We start from the raw sequence: 10,854 nt of genomic DNA, 5'->3' as shown, positions 1-10,854 counted from the left end.
TTAGCCCAAATTCATTGAATATTTCTAACATTGGTTAACTTCTATATAAAAACTATATATAGTTTTCTGATCTGTATTTATCACTTAGCCACGTGCGTTTAAGACTTCTCAGCACTTTCCATGTTTTCATAGTTGATTTAATTTTTAACCCTAACAAAATCTTATCTAAATGTATCTCAAAGTCTTTCTATATGTACTCCAATTGAAAGACAATTTCCATACTAAGTGTTGGAAATAATGAATATAGGTGTCATAAAATCATTATGTACAGGCTCTGGGTGAATGCAAATTTTCCATTCTTTTGAGTCAATACCAAGAAGCATCATGTGGATAGTCTGGGAAGCATGATAATATGGTAAAATATATGTTTAATTTTGTCAGAAAAAAAGAGCTATCTTTCAAAGAAGCCGTATTGTTACACAGTATCTTTTTGATGCATATTAGCCCCCCCGCCCCCCGGGAGGGGGAATATAGCAGTAAATATTTAAAGTCTGCTCTATTCTCTAGTCAGGTGTGTGGATGACTCTGCACCTCCCTAAGAACTCTGGATTCAAGAATGATAGACACACACAATCAACCTTTACATTTTAATATACCTTAACTAGCTCAATGGCTGGGCACTTCCAAACCTTCTTGTGGCTAGTTCACACTTCCCTCCAGCGTTCACAAGTTAATACATTATAAATCTATATTGTGTTTTTGCTGTTTTGTTTCCTTCTGGGCAGTCCTCCCATGAGGCAGCTTTCCCTTTGCACCTATATTTCAGCTGTCTCACTCTCCTTTTTCTTCATGACTAGGGCCCTCTCATGGCAGACTCCCTTCTCTCTCACCTGCCTTTCTTGCCCAGGAATTCTAAAAGTCCCACCACTGTCTCCTTGCCTACCTACTGGCCTTCGGCAACTTTATTTCTCAATCAGAGCCAACTGGAGGCAGGCACCATTTATCCTATGTGCTGGACATTGTAAAAGTTTTTGGGTAACATAATTAGCATGAGAACACAAACCACTAGAGGGTGGAACATCCTCTCAGAGGTGAAGAGGACCAGGGATGGAGTGAAGAACTCTGAGAGAATAAATAAGAAGGGAGCAATATATGGGGTATAAACAAATAAAACAATTAATTAAAATAATTTAAAATGCTGAATTTTAAGTGTTTTCCCTATATTTTGTAATATACAGTCCTTTAGCAGATGTTAACCCGCAATTTTTTTTTCTCCTAGTACTTGCTCCGTGCTGTATTTCTAAATAGGTAAACACATGGCAGACAAATTTTACATTTGATTGAGATTCTCCATTATACATGATAATCATAGAATATATTTAGATGATAAAAAATTAGATATATTTATAGTTTCATTTCCAGTAATATTCTAAAACATTTTCTCTTATTCAACTTGCGCATGCGTTTTATAAGTGTGTTTCAAAGTGTAGGTCTTTAGAACAATCCTATTTTTGATAAAGTTATAGACAGCCAGAGGCATCAATTTGCCATAACCCTCATATGGTAAAGTTTGTACGTGTGAGCATTAATGACTGTACAAACTGAAAATAACATAAAATTAAATAACAATACTATTGCTTTTCAATCTGTTTTTATATAAATAGAAAGGAAGGAAAGAAATGAAGGTAGCTCTGGTCTGTTTTCAAACCAAACAAATATATTTTCTAATAAATATTTAAGTTTGGGGCTCCAAAGTGGTCTTTTGTCCTTTGTTGAGGGCAGAATGCAAACAGAAGGCTGAGAGCTTGGAGACTGTTTGCAGAGGTGGAGGAGGGACTGCTCAGATTTAGAGAATCACCAAGGAAACATGAGGCCTATTTCTCTGTGAAGCTAAACTTCAAAAACCACAAGCTAAGAGATACAAAGGGAAAAGTACTGCTGCTCTGACAGCAAAAACAAGCAAATATCTCCAGAGGGGATTAATCCCTCTGCTTCAAAGTACTCAAGCACAGGAAGTGGTGCCAGCTTCTCTAGTAACAGCACACGTCCATCAGACAAGGATGACCTAATCACAGAGACAAGTGGCAGATATGTACAACTGTGTGCCTGGACAGCTGATACTGAGAAACATTTTTTTATGCCCCACCCCACCTGCTTTAACTTTCCAATTCCATCCTTCCCATAGAGTCACACATTAGAAAGATGTGGGCATCATGAATTCCAGCCCTGCTGAACACAAGGGTGGCCTGGGACATCCTAGTACCCTGTCCTCCAGAACAGGCTCATGTATGTTTCCTAATGAAAAAAGCATCATTCACTCTTTAACAACTTTAAGGTTGTTGGTTTTTTTGGGGGGGGATGTTATGGGTATTTATTTTATGTTGTTCATATGAGTGTTTGTTTTGCTTATATGTATTTTGTGCACTACATGGCTGCCTGGTGCTATCAAGAAATCAGAAGAGGATCAATTCCCTGAGCGTGATGGTAGGGAGTAATGTGTGATAGTATGGACATTGGGAACTGTACCTGGATTGTCTTCAATAGTAATGGGTTTTCTTAACTCACCCATTTTCCCACTCCCTCTAATGTTGAAAACATTTCCTTCAGTTTTACCTTGTATTTAAATATGACTTGTGAAAGGAATATCAACCTATGGAGAACAAGATGAAATTTCCTAAAATTTGTCAAAAAATGCCGAAGTGAGAGTAGGTGCTTGTAATCCATGAAACATTCCCTTTTCCATCTTAACCTTAACTTCCAGGGGTACAGATGTTTTTGCCATATGATTATCAATTGCTTTTCAATGTTTTTAAATAGATTATTCAGCTAATGCTGAACATATGAATCCCAGATGTAATCTAATTACTAAGGTGTCTATATTGGAATTTTGTTCTCCCTAAAATGAAGGTTACATTTCTATCATTACTCTGTTTCCACATTAAGTATAACTACAATCAGTTTCTTTTTCTATGAACTGCAGTTAGTTTGTATTTTTCCCAACTCACCTTGCATAATGGCTGCTTCACGTGGAAGGCCTTAAGCTTTCTTAGCACTAGATTCAACCTAATGTTTAGTGCATATGTAAACCCACAATCTTGGAACCCTATTTTGCTATTCAGAATATTAGCTAGTATTCATAGAAAGATTCCTCTGCACCCCCCCAATTTTTTTTTTTTTTTTGGTATATAAGACTTCTACTTTGTGATCTGTGTCACTGCTAAAATTATCAAATAGAACATGGCCCAAAGCAAATATAAATGCTACTTTAAAAGAGCCTGTGCATGTCTTTCATCAGCTAAATATAGATTTGCTTAAATGCTCAATTTTTCCCCCCACTCTTCCATATATGGGGCTACAGTGAGCCTCTTATGTCTGGGAAATGCACCAGAATTAAAAGTACCCTCCTCCTCTGACTACTGTCTGCTTCCATTTCCTTCTAGCTAGATAAAATTGTATTCTGAACACAAGCCTATACTCAGATAAACCCTTGGCTATATGAGACTTCCTCTCAAGCCCTGGGTCTCAAGGACTACACTCTTCTGCTACCTTGGATCTTGGTTTTGCTTCTAGCAATGAAGGCCACACTCTAGAACTCAAGGACTCACATTCTGGGAGGTTAAGTAAACAATTCAAAATCAGCTATTACTGCAAAATGACCCTTCTGGGTGGACTTCTAGTCCAGTCCTTACCAAATGAAAAATCACATCAAATCAAACTTTAGGAGCTTGTAGCTTAAGAGAAAATATTGTCTCATAGTAACTCAGCAGTTTAATCTTCCATTCTGCCCACAGAGCTAGACTCTGTGGAAGGTGAGATGCCTACTCTAGTTAGCAATCAGCACTCCCCAAACATTGCAGCCTTTATTTTCAGTTGCTTGTTACTTCAATTTACACCGATTTATCCCCTCGCACAACTCAACCCACAACTTTCTCATTGCCTGACCTGAGGCATGGATAGCAATTTTCTGTGTAATCAGCCAGAGGATGTAATCAGTGCGATTAACAGATGGATTGGGAATACTACATGGAGCCCGATTTAAAATCCCACTAAAATTACTGTACTGGATCTGTAAATACTCACACTAAACAAATATTTCTTAGGATTAGTTTATACCAGTGCAACAGTCATTTTAATACAAAATTTGTGTGGGAGTTCAACTTCCATAATTACCTCCAGTTCACTGATTTGGGGTGATTATCAATCACCTTCAGTATACCTATTCTTAAGATGAAATGTAAACTGATTAATAAAAAAGCCATATTTATGTTGAAGATATTATTAGCTTGGTTTGTGATTTTATGATTATGGTGATTTAATATGTGACAAATTCATAGCCAAATTATCATGGGTTTTATATTGAACAGTTATTTTTCTCATTGGTGAGAGAAAATACCTAAAAAGCAAAACAAAACAAAACAAAAACAAAACTACAAAACAAAAAACAAAAACAACCAAAAAACTCTACAAAGTACTTATTTTGGCCTACAGTTTTGAGAGTACAGTTCTTAATAGCACAAAAAATCACATGATAAGACCTTGGAACAACTGTCACACTGGATCTATAGTCAGGAGGCAGATAGTAAAAATGCGTGTGTATAGCAAGTTTCCATTCCTTTATTTAGTCCAGTATCCCATCCCACAGGGTGGTACTGTCCACAGTTAAGTGGGATATTCCTATCTCAATAAACTAATGCAGATAATCCCTTATTGGCATTCCCAGAGACTTCAATAGTCATTACATCCTGTCTTCTGTGTTTGACTTAATACCCTTATGACTATCACAGAAACATTTTGGGATGTATTGACGCAAAAGCTAAGGATGACATTGAATCATGTCTGATATCCATAGCTGAGTTTTTTTCTGTTATTTGGTCACTCCCCTATCTCATGTTTTCATGGCATATTTGAAAACTACCTTGATTTATGACTTATTTTTGTTCTGATAAAACAAAACAACCTCCTCAAATCATGAAATTGCTATCATATAGGAAATTGCATTTAGGCTGTAGGATGGGCAAGGAGAGAGAGGACTAATAAAAACACACAATAAACATGCCTGGTTTCACTTTAATTTGTGACCCTAAGTACATGTGAGCTCTCATTTATGAAGATCTACATACATTAACAGTAGATTAGTTTTCATCAGTCCATTTTTCTTCTCTGCTTTCTTAATATATATTTCATGCTTTAGCTTTGTCTCAATCTCCTATCCTCTCATTATATTTCTTAGAAAAGAACATCAGCTAGGAAAGCCAGAGATATGGATTGGCCTTGGCAGATGAAGTCCAATGAATGCTGTGAAGGTTTGCAATGCTGCTGTAGCAAAAAGAAGATATGTGGAGTGATCCTTAGTAATAGGATTTATTTTGGTTCCTTTCTTTATGAAATAAGAGCATCAGTCTAGATCAAAGCATAATGACCAGAAGAAATCTGTTCAAAGGTATTGTATTCTACTTCTTTCTGGGTTTTCTCACATTTTCCTAAGTTAACACATCTTCTATGAAAATAAACAGTAAAAAAAAGAGTTGTAGTATGTGAGAGATAAAGTATCGTTGGTCATACATTCAAGAATCCACAAAGGCATAAAAACCTGATAGTGAGGATTTAGATCACAGCAGAGAAATGAGACATATGGGGGAGGGGTCAGATGACCAAGGACTGGAGCATCCACAGCCAAAGAGGATAAGCACACAAGTCAAAAGCAAAGATTTCCATAGTTTACTAACAAAATTTTAAAGTTACTGTGTTATCTGACATAAGTAGAGACCTTTCAAATGTTTCTGTTTTGTCTCAAGCTCTAATGTGATCAATAAAAATCATGATATTACTCTAATATCTTGTTTAATGTTACAAACTAGTTTAAACAATGAAAACGTAAAGAATTTTTGGGTTCTAGTCTAACTTTCTCTTTCTCTCTCTCTTCCTTTCTTTTGGCATGGTTTATCTTCTGGTGTCTGAAAATAGTTCATAGACTCATGGGAAATCTATCTATCTATCTATCTATCTATCTATCTATCTATCTATCTATCTATCTATCTCTGTATATTTAATACACATATATATCCATTTCATGACATACTTTATTCATTATTTGTAATTAAGAGTATCATTCAAACTAATTAATTAATGAATATCAATGTCCCAGTAAATACTTTCCCCCTAGTCCTAAATTGTTTGCCTTTAAATAATCTGTATAAAAATACAGTTAAGCATTCCTGAGTACAGTTAAAGTGGAATATATGAAATATACTTTTCATGGTTTTTAATTAAATATTTTAGAATTTAGTTTTGAACAATGTTTTGTAAGCATTATAGACGGAATGATTCTAAAGTCATCTAAAGTCAATTTTCTCTAAAGTGAGATGAAAGAGACAACATATGCTTATACAAAGTAGAGGCACTGTCATTCATTTTTCATAATTCCTTCCTGGATGTCATGACTTAATTAAAACTCTGTCTCTCAAATAGCCAAACCACATGAGGTTCAAGTCAGGTGTCTATATAATTTTCCTGTCCCCTAATTCCTCAGCCCTTTCTTCATATTAAGAACATCAGAAGACAGAGGTCTATATAGATTTTTTTCTAAACATCTGTTTTATAATCTCTAACATTAATTTTGTTTCACTTGTTTTAACAACAGGTAAATAAAATCATACATATTTGGAGCACACTGTGGAGTAGTTATTTATACTTGTGCTGGAAATATCAATTAGGAATATGAAGACACTCTAGCCAAATATCACTAGGAAAAGTGCCAATGTCTATTATGATTCCTGCAATAACAATTTTCTTTCAATGTAAAACTGATACCAACAATTTGGAAGAATATTATAATCTTCATGGGCTGGCTAGGCTAATATAACTAAGACACAAAAAGTTACATTGACGTAAACCAGAATACTGTCTTTTCTGCATAAATATCTTGAGTGGATATTTGAGTGTGACTGTTTGGTTGAATCAAGTCTTCTTAACTTTCTATTTTTCATATGTGACAGCTATGCCTTGATGAATAAAATTCGTTCAGTCCTACTGTTACTAACACATTCAGCTAGAAGGAAAGAAGAGAAGAAGAAAAGGGGATGGCCATATTACCTCCTTGGAGCTTGGAGAATTCTGCAGAAAATTGGGAGGAAGAATTGTGAGAGCCAGAAAGCTCAAAGACACTATGAGAACATGACCTATTCAGGGCTCAATGGGTTCACACAGACTCAACTGGCATTCACAGAACCTGTATGGATCTGTACTAGGTCTTCTGCATATATGTCATGCAGTGTAGCTTGGTGTTCTTGTGGGACTTCTAACAGTCAAATCAGGAACTTTGGCCAGTATTTAGAGACCAGACCTTTTCCTCCTAGTGGGTTGCTTCTTCCAACTTTATATGAGGGTTTGAGTCTAGTCTTATTCCATTTTGTTATGCCATATTCAGTTGATATCCCTGGAAGGCCTGATCTTTGAGAGATGAGAAACAGAAGAGTGGATCTTGGGTGGAGAGGAGATGGGTGGGTAAGGGAGGGCTGGGAGGAGTAGAGAGAGGAGATACTACAATAGAATGGAATGTATGAGGAAATCTAAAACAAACAAAAAAGAGAAAAGCAGCTCCAAACTTGAGCACAAGCTTCCTGCTCATCTAAGCCAGAACTTTGTCCCCAGTTTATAACTTTCTGCAAGAGATGTTTGAAAATTTTTTTGTAATTGGGCAGCCATGTGCCAGTAGACATCTCCCTTAGAAAAGCCAACTAAAAATGAAGGAAGACTATCAGGTATTACTGTAACTGTCTGTTTTGCTCTAAAAAAAAAAAATAGCCTAGAAGTCTTCTACATCACTTCGAATAATCATAGTATTGAGCAGCTGTTGTAAACTCATGCTCTGTTCAGTTGCTGATGGAGTCATTAGTTAGTGTTGATTGGCTCACATCTATTCTAGTAATCTAGTAATCTTCTAGTAATCTTCTAGTAATCTTCTAGTAATCTTAAACACTGAGCAGGTAGGGCTCATGACTGGTCTCTAAACTAATATTTAACACGTTTTCCACACCAAGTAATTTTTGAATAAATGCAAGCAGGAAAGACTCAGACTTGAATATTTTGTGGATACCTCACTTCATGGGAATTTATAGATTTCAAAGTCAATGCTTACTAAAATGAACCAACCAGTGAAGTTGTTGTCATGAGAACAGTTTACCTTGATAATTCTCTGACTAACCAAGAGCTTTAAGCCTTTAATTGACTTATAGGAACAGCTAGATTAGGGAGGTACCAAGAAGGTAAAAACCTTCCTGTGTCCTTTCATGTGTGATGCTTGGTTCCTGTGTCGTATCCCTGGTGAATTTTTTTTCATATTTTTTCAACATGTGTCCATTTATCCAAGTATCCTGCCATAAATGGAAATTATTCTGTACACATATAAGCAAGTTGGAATGTTTCCTGTAGGAGTTGTTCAAGGTAAAAAATAAACTGACATTTTTTGTGTACCTTGCAAATTCCTATAACATCTGAGCATCCATGTTCTGGGGATATGTTTGTAAAGTGGTTTTCATAATTTTTAAGATTTATCAGTTGTTTGTTGCATCAATGGGAACAATGGTAGGAGATGGTAGCCTAGGATGCTTGTATCCTGACTTGTCATGGAGTAATCTGGAAAAATTCTTAGAGCCATACAGGAAAAGGTTGAAAAACTGGTGCCAGAAGAAGGGAGACTGGTTAGGACAATGCTGTAACTGGCTAGGCTCAGACCAAGTCCATTTATTTACCAGGACCCCGTGCCTGCTCATCTGCCTCTTCATTGCTATAGTACAAAGACAGATTCACTAGCGAGACTGTAAACACAGGGGGTGGGTTTTCGCTACTCTTTTTTTTTACCTTTTCATTATGTGTTCATTGCTACTGTTATTCTTATCATTCCTAGTCCTCTTTGGTAAGACTGAGGGTGAGGGTACTCATTGATTCACAGCATCCATTGGATCCTTCTCTCAGGGCTCAGGTAAGATCATAGAAGCATTGCACATCCATAGCTGCAGCTGGCAGCTTGGTTTCTGGACCCATAATCATGCCAATCAGCACTTTCTACATAAAACCTTTTCAAACACCCTAGATCCAAAGGCCCCAGTTGATGGCACCAGATTTCTCTTTCAACTCAAATCTTACAATTAGTCAGCTTTGTGTTTTGTTCACATTTATGCATTATGATGGTTATTTAGGCTGTGCACAATAGTCTCCAAGAATATGCCTTCTTAATCCATGCCTTCCTCCTACTCAGCAATGTTGCTAAAAAATGAAGAGGCATTCACTGAAGGTCACAAGAACACTGGTTGTTAAGGCAACAAGCAATGGTTTGTTTTCCCTCAGTTTGCAGTTGCAAGAGGCACCATACAGAAATCTCATGACACTCCCTGTCTTGCCTGATATTGAAATGTGTATCCCATCCTGTTAGACCAAAAATCTTCACAGGTTATTGATTTAGCACTTCATAGATGTCATGTGACCCAACCTACTCATATAAGACATACAGCCCAGATACCAATATATGGTTAAATAAATGTTCCCTCAAAGGATATGGCCATTTTTGTTGCAACTGTGAAAATCATTTCATTATATCATCTCACACCTATATAATAAAAGAATTAGAGTATTTTTAAAACACATAACTGAAATGTGATCATCCAGTACACAAAAAAGTTCCTGAAAGCACCAAATAGCCAAGAGTCACAATAAAGGTAAAAACTCAAAATTTAATATTAAATTATAAATTACTTATTCTTTGCTGTTGTTTATTTTTGGTATTGTAGTTGAGTCACTTTATCGCTTTCCTTTCTTTCCTCTAAACTCTTCTCTACATGCCCCTCTTCTACAAATTCATGACCTCACTTTCATTTCTTGCTATTAAATGCATATATGTATATACTTATTCTTGCATTAGGCCCATATAATATTACATGTATACATGTTTTTAGGGCTGACTGTTTAGAAATGGACAGTAAAGTGATGTGCTTTTCCCTAGTGAGGACCACTTCTGCTGCTCCTAGCTCTCCCTAGTTGCCAGTAGTTCATTATGTAGTGTTGGGGCTTCAAACCACTTACTCTTATTTGAAGAATGATTTAAGGTGGGAAGTATAATTATCATCCTCATGTCTGCTGTTGATGGATAGGATTATCTGCACTTATTTTGAAGTTCAAAGCATTTTTACTTTGTTGTTTTCTCTTTTTTAAAAAATACTTTAGATATTGTTTTTCTGTATGGAGGCAGGCTGCAAGAAAAGACAAACTCAGATACAAAATCAGAATAAAGGTTGCTAGGAACTTCCATAGAGAAGCAGACAAGAGTGAGACTCTCTAAGGACTTAAATAATGCGAAAAGTCAATATTTTGAAGACTATTGGGCAATAAAATTGGCAATAAATATAAAAAACTACATATTTGAACATTTGAAGACACAATGGCTAGAATTTTCTTTTCAACCTAGGAAAACAATCCCATTCACAATGGTCTAAAAATAAATTAAAATGAAATAATACAATACGTTGGGGTAAAATCTACCAACCAAAAAGAAAGATCAGTTCAATGAAAATTCAAAACACTGAAGAAAACGACTTGAGAGGACACAAGAAGCTGAAAGACCTCCTATGATCTTGGACAGCAGCATCAATATTGTGAAAATGCCTAGATTACAAGAAGTGATGTACAAATTCAATGTAATCCACTTTAAAATACGAATGAAACAGTTCAGGGTGTACATGCAGTAAACTGTGGGTTTGATCTTGAGCACTACATAAATTTACTCTGTTGTTTTAAAACTGTATTTCCAGAATTCATGTAGTACATGCAGGAAGATTAGAGGTTACAGGCTATTTGTAGCTGTTTATTGAGCTTCAGAAAAACATGGGCTATAGAGAATCCTGATTTTTAAAAGTCTATCTA

At 36.0% G+C, this 10,854-nt stretch overlaps 1 protein-coding gene across 3 annotated transcripts in view; it reads right to left on the bottom strand.

Annotated features, from left to right (window-relative positions):
- The window catches only part of Lsamp (limbic system associated membrane protein), a 2,034,784-nt gene that overhangs the window by 806,395 nt on the left and 1,217,535 nt on the right, over nt 1-10,854 (bottom strand). The gene's annotated exons all lie outside the window — the stretch shown is intronic.

Source organism: Arvicanthis niloticus, chromosome 12 (genome assembly GCF_011762505.2).
Source record: "Arvicanthis niloticus isolate mArvNil1 chromosome 12, mArvNil1.pat.X, whole genome shotgun sequence".
Lineage (NCBI taxonomy): Eukaryota > Metazoa > Chordata > Mammalia > Rodentia > Muridae > Arvicanthis > Arvicanthis niloticus.
Note: the sequence above shows the minus strand (reverse complement) of the source record. Positions and strands in the feature narration are given on the sequence as shown.